This window comes from Gavialis gangeticus, unplaced genomic scaffold (genome assembly GCF_001723915.1).
Source record: "Gavialis gangeticus isolate Ggan-Ray unplaced genomic scaffold, GavGan_comp1, whole genome shotgun sequence".
In the NCBI taxonomy this organism is placed as follows: Eukaryota; Metazoa; Chordata; order Crocodylia; family Gavialidae; genus Gavialis; species Gavialis gangeticus.
The window spans coordinates 71,514,229-71,523,484 of NW_017729022.1; the positions used below are offsets into that span (position 1 = coordinate 71,514,229).

At 40.6% G+C, this 9,256-nt stretch overlaps 1 long non-coding RNA gene across 1 annotated transcript in view; it reads right to left on the reverse strand.

Moving 5' to 3' along the window:
- Positions 1-1,304, reverse strand: part of LOC109296124 — a 7,290-nt gene extending 5,986 nt beyond the window's left edge. The window contains exon 1 of the long non-coding RNA XR_002096899.1: positions 163-1,304. This is a non-coding gene — a long non-coding RNA (uncharacterized LOC109296124). The remainder of the gene's footprint in view (positions 1-162) is intronic.
- Between the last annotated feature and the right edge of the window lie 7,952 nt (positions 1,305-9,256).

Sequence of the window (9,256 nt, forward strand, 5' to 3'; positions counted from 1 at the left end):
AAGAGGTCTGCTTTCTCCTCTGGCGCAACCACCAGATTGCCCAGATCTTGCAGGGGCCCCACATTTCCTGGTGCTTTCTTCATCCTCCCTATATATTTGAAAAAGGACTTTTTATTATCTTTGATTTTGGACGCAAGTCCTAGCTCTGTGTTTCTCTTAGACGTCTTCAAAAATCAGATGTTATCTGTTATTATTATATGTTAAAGAACTTTTTTAGAGCAAAATTAAAATACCCTAGTAGTACCTTTCTTTCTCTTTACTTGGTTTAGTAATGTACTGAGATAGACATGTAACTATTGAGTGTAATCAGGTTGTTTCTATTATCTAATAAGAAACCAGATGAAAGTTGATTTTTGCCTTTTCAACTAACATTTGAGATTCTCTGTTTATTTTTAAAATGGCAATAAGCCAAGTCAAATAAACAATATCTTGTATGGGTTAGTCAGTCACAGGGGGAATTTGGATTTACCTAATTGGGTAAAAATCAAAAAGGATATTCCAGACAATAGCAGTTCCCAGAGGAATTGCAAGGATTTTGACTCATTAGGAAGTAATTCACTATATCATTTGATGCAAAGGCAGCTCTGTAGATCGCTGTCCCTAGGATGTTACTACAGACTCAGAAGAACCTTCAGTTTTGTTTGCAGTGGGATTTTTGCTTTCCTAAGTCCTGGCACATCAAATGAGGTTAATTGTGTTTTGTACCAGCCACAGACCCTAGTGAAAAAAAACCATGGGCAGATTCTTAACTGGTGGAAAGCACTTGAAGTTCTGGCAGTATATATTGGATATATCATAGCAAATGTCTTTGCTTACACTGCAATCAGGATTCAGCAAATACAGAATCGGTATATTAATTCCCTTAAACATTGATTGAACATAGATGGATTTAGGCTTTTAAATACATGGCTAGATTATTTAAATAATAAGGTACCACACTTTCACTAAAATTATATGTTGACTTAATCATATGTTATATTGATCAATCCATTGTCAAAACAGTTGAATCAATATCTTATCGCATTATTGCAAAGTGTGCTTATAGCATATTAGATTATGGGTAGCTGACTGAAATTCAAAAGCAGCTGAATTGAATTTTTGACAAACATTACTTGTACAGTTTATAAAAAGGTAATGCTACCCAATTGTGTAGATTTGTTTCTAATTCGTATGAAAGTTGTTTGTTTAAATCTAAGGTGTGCAGTTTTTAAATATGACACTAACTCACCTGGGAATTCTACCTACAGCACTTGGTGAAAAGCTGTCACAAAAATAAATCCATAGCACCTCTTCCATTATAATTGTGCAATGTTTTTTCTGCTCTAAAAATACTAATATATTTATGGTGTTGGTCTATCAGATCTAAGTACAGAAACACGCAAATTATAGTTAAGGTACTGTGAACTCTTACATCTGTGGTATTCATACTCTGATCCATATATGATCAGGTCCCATTATAAGGAGATATAGACTGAAAGGCAGAGCCTGCCTCATTGAGTTTATAATGTGAGTAGACAAGGTAGACAAAATATTACCAGCCAAACACAAAACATGCAGCACACCAAGGACAGAGTTTGCCAGTTGTCATTTGTTTTCATGTTAGAGTGTTTGAAATAGACCCATTTTTCACATGTAGGTTTTTAATTAAATGATGTTATTGTTCACATCACCAAATCAGTTACCAGAATGTTTCGTGTATTGAACAAATACTTAGGGGTAAAAGAAACACACTGATAATGTTTTGGATTATTTTTTTAAATAGTTAAGAAGCAGGAATTGTTTGCATAAAATGAGAAATTTAACAATGACAGCAATTGTTCATGAAAAAGAACCTGTTCTCAAACAAAACCAACGTTAAACACGGAAAGCACCCTTTGAACAATTCCCCAAATTCTAACAGGTTCGCTTCTCTACTCTTCTCCCCTTTTATTTTTAATTTCCCCAAACTAATCTCTTTCCACCCTGCTTTCTTTCCCTCCCCTGTGGTGTCGCTGTTAGTTCTGCTCATCCAAAGTAGTCTCAGGCTCAGACTGGGTCAAAGGAGAAAAGAAAAAAAAAGACACAAAATGGGCCAAAGTGGCTAGAGGCATCTCTCTGCTGCTTCCTACATCCCCATGGGTGGGGTATAGCAGGGTTTCCTTTGAGATAGGACAGGGTTCGATATAGGGGTGTTTTTTGCCCCTGTAGTTTCTGGCAGTGGCTCCCAGCTGGCTAATCACTTGGTTATGGAATTAATCGGTGCCTGAGGAGGTGATGCCAGACTAGTTTGGTGGCACTCTTGATTCTTTCTGTGCAGCCTGCAGGCAAATTTGCTCCTTTCTTGAAGGAATCTGCAGAGTTTGCAGTGATTTATTTTAGATTTTACCTGCCTTGAATTAGTTTCCTTGCCTTTTTACTTTTTAACTATTGCATTTTCAGAATGGCATCTTTAACTAGAAATTCTCAATGAGTCTTTCTCATCGATACCTTCTCAGCAGTTTTAAGGAAGTGCTACAGAATAACTCTCAAATCTGCTCCAGGTTCCAGCACTGCAGTACAGTAGTGAGCCCCGTCTCCATTATTACATCCAAATTGTTTGCTGAATAATTTTAGTGGCAAATAGAAGGAGAAGAGGCAAGGACAATATAGGCTGGGGCTTTCTAGACAGGCCTTGTATAGACTAGCCGGTATATTCTCCTGCAGGCTAGTAAGTCTGGTAGAAACAGAAACATTTGACTAATCAATCTCCCTGCAGTCATCAGTTTTGCTCCTGCCACAAGAGAACTTCCTCAATATACTCTATGGAACCCCTGCAAAATATACCTTGGAGCCACCCAAAAAATACCATTAAGGGCTGAAGATATAATTAGATGTAGTGGTATCATGTCACATAAGGGAAGCATGCAAGGCAATGCTAGCTGCTGGCAAGGAATGTTAGGACTACTGGCTTTCATGGTAACGTTCGCCCTCTTGTCACTATATGTTTATGAAAGATCAGCATGAGAGTTGGTGCAAAATTGTAATAAACCACCAGCATGTACACTGTGCAGCTGATTCACTTATCTCCTTCTCCCTTTTGTTCACGTCATCCTTCTCAAAAGTCAGGAGAAACTATAAGTTCCATAAAGCAACTGGAGATGATACATTTCCTTCTCCCTTCCTACACCTGTCTTGTCTGTTTAGACTATAAGCTCTTCAGATGTCCATTCAATAGGCCTGTGCGAGTCAGCAGCGATCTGATCTGGCTTCAGATCCGGCCACTTCGGATGGCCGCAATCCGATCCGGATCTCCAGACTGGGTTTCTGCCTCGATCCGGCTGAAGCGGCTCCGAAGGTTTGGAGCCGCCTTGGAGATCCAGCCATAGGGTATAATGGGGAATCAATGAAATATCTGTAACTTTGTTGTTTTTTGTCTGATTTGGGTGTAACATGCAGGGGTAATAGCCTCTGCTTATAGCATGACATTTGCCAAGTTTCAAGAAGATCAAGCTGCCACCACCCTGCAGCTGTCACCCTGCTGCACCTTAACACGCAATGTCACCCATGGCACGAGTTTTGCTTGTCCCCAGCTTGAGGGGCAGTTCTCCACAAACCCCTGCACTGATCTTCTTGAAATTTGGCAGGCTTTGTGGCCTCACTAAGAGCTACCAGCTCTGCAGTTTTGACCCCTGTGTGTTGTAACACATAGACGTGACAGGAGTCTTGCTTTCAAGAATTTGGGGTACAGTTGTCCCCAAACCCCTGCACTGATATCCTTGAAACATGGCAGGCTCTGTGGCCTCAGCATAGGCTACCATCCCTGCAGTTTTGACCCCACTGTATTGTAACACCTAGAAGTGACATGAGTTTTGCTTTCAAGAATTTGGGGTGCCATTCCCCCCAACCCTCTCTACAGATCTCCTTGAAACTTGGCAAGCTTCAGGCTCTCTGCAGGATCTACCATACCTGAAAGTTTCATCCAAATTGGACAAAAAGCAACAAAGTTATAGATATTTTAGTGTTTCCCCATTATACCCTATGGCTGGATCTCCGAGGTGGCTCTGAAGCGCTTCGGGAGGCCGAACGAGGCGGCACTTCAACCCAGATGCACCTCTTTGGACCCCAAAGCATCCAAAGCTTCTCCAGATCCAAAGCTCTGTCCAAAGCCTCACACAGCCCTACCATTCAAGTGTGCACATTTGTATGCAAGACAATGAATGAGGCCTCTCTTTCATGTAGCATTGCTATGTGGTGACTCAATACAAATAATAAACAATGATTCCTTAGACTGCCATATTTTTCTAGTTTAATGATGGGGTCCAGGCTGGGTCTATGCACCACTCCTAACAGGTATTTGCAATATACACAGTGCTATTTGCAAATCTTTCTCAAAAGTACTACTGCCATCAATCAGTATTTACAGGAAGGATGGTCCCATATAATCAATCATGATTAGGTAAGGAGAGTTGGAACAACTTAGATATCTGCCCTTTTTTTGGTAAAATCAGTTCAGTTACCTTCAAGCAAGATGTCCTTTGTTTTGCACACTGATATTTTTCTGCAGTGTTTCTAAGCAGCCCAGTTACTCACCATGGAGCTGATAAATGTCAGAGTGGATGGATTTCTAACCAGCATGAACAGGCAAGGTTCTTTGAGTAGATGTGATATCTTTTATTAGACCAGCTGAGTAGTTGGAAAAAAAGATCTTGGCAAGCTTTCAGGCGCAGTCACCCTTCATCAGGCATAGTGAGTCTCTGCTGGTCTGAGAATGAAACAGAATGAAAGTATTTTACAAAGAAACTGATAAATTCTACAGTAAATGAGGTATCAAAATCTGGATTAAATGTTCTTGGATTTTAAAACCAATCTAAAATACAAGCACAACAATGTATTTATCTTTACAATACTCTGTTTCTAATAAAAAGAAGCTGGGTAAGTCATGGCCTGATCTAAAACCCATTGGAAAGTTACCTGTTGTCTTCAGTTGGATTTGGAATATGCCCTGCATAAATCACAGGTAGATAAAATCTGTTTAGGCCATTTAAAGTTCAACTCCCTGTCTTGAGGAGAACCCAGTGATCAAATATTGATGTATTGACACAACCACCAACAACAGTGTAATTTGACTCATTTATGAGCCCTAGGACTGAACTAACTTGGAGACTGAATTATCTCTGTGCCTGAAGAGCAGGTGGCTAGTCAATGCTAAGGTGGGGATTATTGCTGCAGACAGTGCTGGAAAGCTTGCTTTGCACCTGCCTCCTCCGACTTCTATCAAGCATGTAGATAAAAAGATTCCGGTTCCCTGGCACTGCCAACCAAGCCCTCCAATCTTTCAAAAACAAATACTCAACCCTGACTGTAAAATAAAATATAAAATAAGAGTTACTACCACCTTCTATTGACTGTTGATTGACCTGAGCACTCTCCAATAGGGAACATAAAAGATTAGATATCACTTTCCATACAGGTGTTTAAGCAAATCATTTTTCTTCTGGCTTGGCGATTGAATTGTTCAAGGCTCTGGAAAAGGTTGGTGTGTAGCTTTACAAATGTATTTAGCAAAGGGAAGGCATTACCTTACAGCTTCAAAGAAGGTGACTTACAATAACCTGCCTTGTGTTGCTAAAATGAAGAGTTTAAGCTTAACAGCATGCAGTAAAGGAAGGTTTTTGACCCTGCATGTGCATGTAACAGTACAAATATACATTCTAAAAATGAATTATTCAATATTATCTGCAGACTCAGGTAAACAGACAGCATAACGTGGGAGGGAAGCTTGAAGCTCAAAAAAACTGTCATAAATAAGGAAGATCTGAAACTAATTGTAAATTCCACCATTATAAAAGCCTGGGAAAGTGAGAGCAGAATGCAGGCAGTAATCACAAATTCTGCAGATACATGTTCACCAAAGAAGTGCTGAAGCAAAGTCCTGAGCTGTCACAGCTCACAGTGAATCTCTTCAGTGTGCACTCTTTCTCTCCATGTTGCTCTAACGGCCTGATTCAAAGTCCATTAAAGGCAACAGAACAAGTTTCCATTATGTACTTTTACATATCATTCATTACAGGAATACTGAAATAATAGAGCCTGTGAGAAATCCAGAAGTAATTTAACCCCATGTTTTAAATTTGCTTTTTGTTTGCAAGTAAGCAAAATGGGACCATTTTTTACTTTTTTTAGTAATCACTTCTCTATTTCCTGAGTTTTTAATCAGAACTATTGTTGGGATGCTTGTGAATAATTTCTGTATCCTGAAATCTCAGGTTTAAGTGAATGAAAAATTCCAATAATAATGTTTTACAAAACTGGAGTTTTTTTTAAAGACATTACATTTTTCACTAATAGAACAAAACATGTTGATGTTGATGATTTTTCTCCTTTCTTTGAATAAAAAACGCCAGTGTGTTGTGTATTCCATTTCAACCAATGCTACTCAATAACTGTAAATATAACATGACCTTCATGCCAGGGCAATGAGGGTCATTTCTCTTTGTATCTTTGACACTTGCTATTTACAGTAATAGTGGGTTCCTCTAATTCTCCTTGATTTTCTATTATGTATGTCAAGAATTTACATTGGAATTGGAACTGAATGACTGGTCACCACTAGGAGACTCTTCCTGCAGGTGAGTTGCTAAGCTCATGCAAAATGCTGACTGGACAAATAAGGCTTTGAAACTATAATTGCAGAATAATCTTCTACAGAATTAGACAGAAGGGTCTGGCTTGAATCTCAATAATCTACTTAGATGGAAAAGAGGTATGTACTTAAATAAATGATCAGCCCCTAATGCTTGTGTATAAGACAGCCATCTCACCCTTTTAGGATGTGTTAAGCTCTGCAAAGGGAATTAATGGTTCAGCCTTTTTCTTGACATTTGAGAGGGATAGCTGTCTGAATCAGAAGGCATTCCCCTTTCAGAATACTCAGTGAAGAGTCACATGAAAACACTGATTCCTAGTTGAACAAAGATAATTATTTTCCAATTGAGGCACACTGATGAGTGGCTGGGTGCTCTCAATTACGATCAGACTTCTCTTCCAAATGGAGTACTAAAATCAGAGAAGTGGTTGCCCTTCATTGTGCATGCTGTGTAACTGTATTTGTTAATATTGTATCATGGCAGATATAGGTCATTGAGATGGACTTTCTTTTTTGGGGGGAAGGGAAGGTTGTTATTGAAATTATTCCAAAGTATGACATTAAAATGTAAAGAGCAGAGTGACAAGCTACTGAATACATTATATTAAATACATTATTTTTTTCTTCTACCAGGCTTGCTCTTTTTCTAATAATAATTTTAGATCCTGGGGGCATGCCTCTGAAAGTGGGGAAACCCTGATTTTCCCCGCTTATGGACATGTGCCCCTGACATTCCTGGGGGCTTGTTTCTGTAAGAGGGGAAAGACAGGCAGGTGCTCCCACAGCTTGAAGGGTCTGATCCTACATAGGAATTCCTAGGGTATGCTAAATTGAGTCCCACAAGCCTCTGGGGCACCTGCCCAGGGCAGCTGGAGAATATGGGCAACTCCAGGCGGCTCATGTTCTCGCACCATAAAGCAAGCAGACGTCTGCAAATTGATACCGTCTTTGTTGTAGCCATAAATTGTGAGCATTGTGGCATTCCAAGGGGCATGGGTGTCTGTTTGCTTGGCCTTTGTGCCACCATAAATATTTTTATGGCAGTACAACAGCAACAAAAACTGGCAGGTGCTTCCAGGGCTTAAGGGGACCAATACTGCACAGCAATTCCCAGGGCGCTCAGAACTAGGTTTCCAACTCCCACAAAATGTGTTGCCCATTATCCTGCAGCATCAACGGGTGGGACAACAGGTGACGTGTTTTACCCAGTGAAGCAGATCAGCTATGCTGGGACACTTTCCAGTCCAGCTGATCCGCTTCATTTGGCAACCTCTATTTCTAGCCTGATTTCCTTCCTGCCCAAAGGGCAACTGGGGACTCAGCTGTAACTGCCATGCAGTTCCTTCCTGTTTCTGCTTCTGGAGCTATATAGTTATCTCCTGCCTTCCTTACTTGGGGCTTTTTAGGCACCCCAAGATGTAACCCTAAGTAGTACACAGCAGCAATAGGTTGTAAAATAAAAATATAGTAACTGAAGTCTGTGACTGGATTACCCCCTACTATATTGGTCATATCCTAAAGTTGTGAAACCTGTACAGAAGTTTAAACAACTGGGAGTAATGGCCAAATCATAAGCAAAACATTCTTGACATGTATTCCTATTTCAAGTGGATGGAACAGCAACGATGCCACATGTGAACTGTGTAAAGAAGGATGTTCTTGTGCATAAGACGCTTAACTGAGATTCAGGAGGAGTCCATTCTAGTTCCAACTTTGCCATAGATTGCCTGCCTGATTTCAGGCATGTCAGTAGATCTGCTTGTGCCTCCTTTTCCCCCATTAAAACTGGTGATGATAATCCTTCTTCCTTTCACCTGTTCTGTGTCTTGTGTATTTCGACTGTAAAATCTTTGGAATACGAGTCATCTCTTATTGCGAGCTGAGTCCACACTACATATTTTTGCAGGCTGACCTTAAGTTCTGCTTGGAAAATTGTGAGTGTGTCCATAGCTCTCCTGATCAAGGGAAGGCTTCTGCCACCTGGCAGCTGACAAAAGGCACCTGTAGCGATGTCCATGCCTCAACTGTTGTGCTTTCTCATGGTCCATTTCATGCCTTCTTGACATAAATGGTGAAGTGGAGCCAAATGGATCCTGCAGAAGCCATGCAGGTGTTCATGAGCCTTGCTGTTCCACTGGGAGGGCTGCTGTCTACTGCCAGAACTTGTGGCAGCAGAAGCAGCCCAGTGTAGCCCAGTCCAGCATGTCCCTATGTCAAGTAAAACAACAGGGCTCTGATCTTACTTAGGACCCCTGAACTCCATTGCAACAGTAGAGGAAGTGGTGATGATGATGATGATACCTTCTTATAGTTGTTGGAAGTATTCACAAATATTGAAGTATTGCTCAGAGGAACTGATGAGAGAGGGTGAGGTAGATTGTTTTCTTTTTTCTTTTTTTGTGGTGGTAATTAGTATTGTTTGGTGAGTCACTTTCCCCCCCAGTAGAACTCTCCACACCTGCAGAAACCACTATCCCGCCAGTCCCGAGCTCCAGCAAGATGGAGTCTGCTGCAGCGTGGCAATTGCCATACTCCAGCAGCCTCCCGCATCTCATGTATCAGTGTCCTCATACTTAAAAAATGGTGGCAGGGGCACTTGAACTAAAACCCTTCGAAAGATCTTTAGTTCAAGTACCCTGCCACCATTTTAAG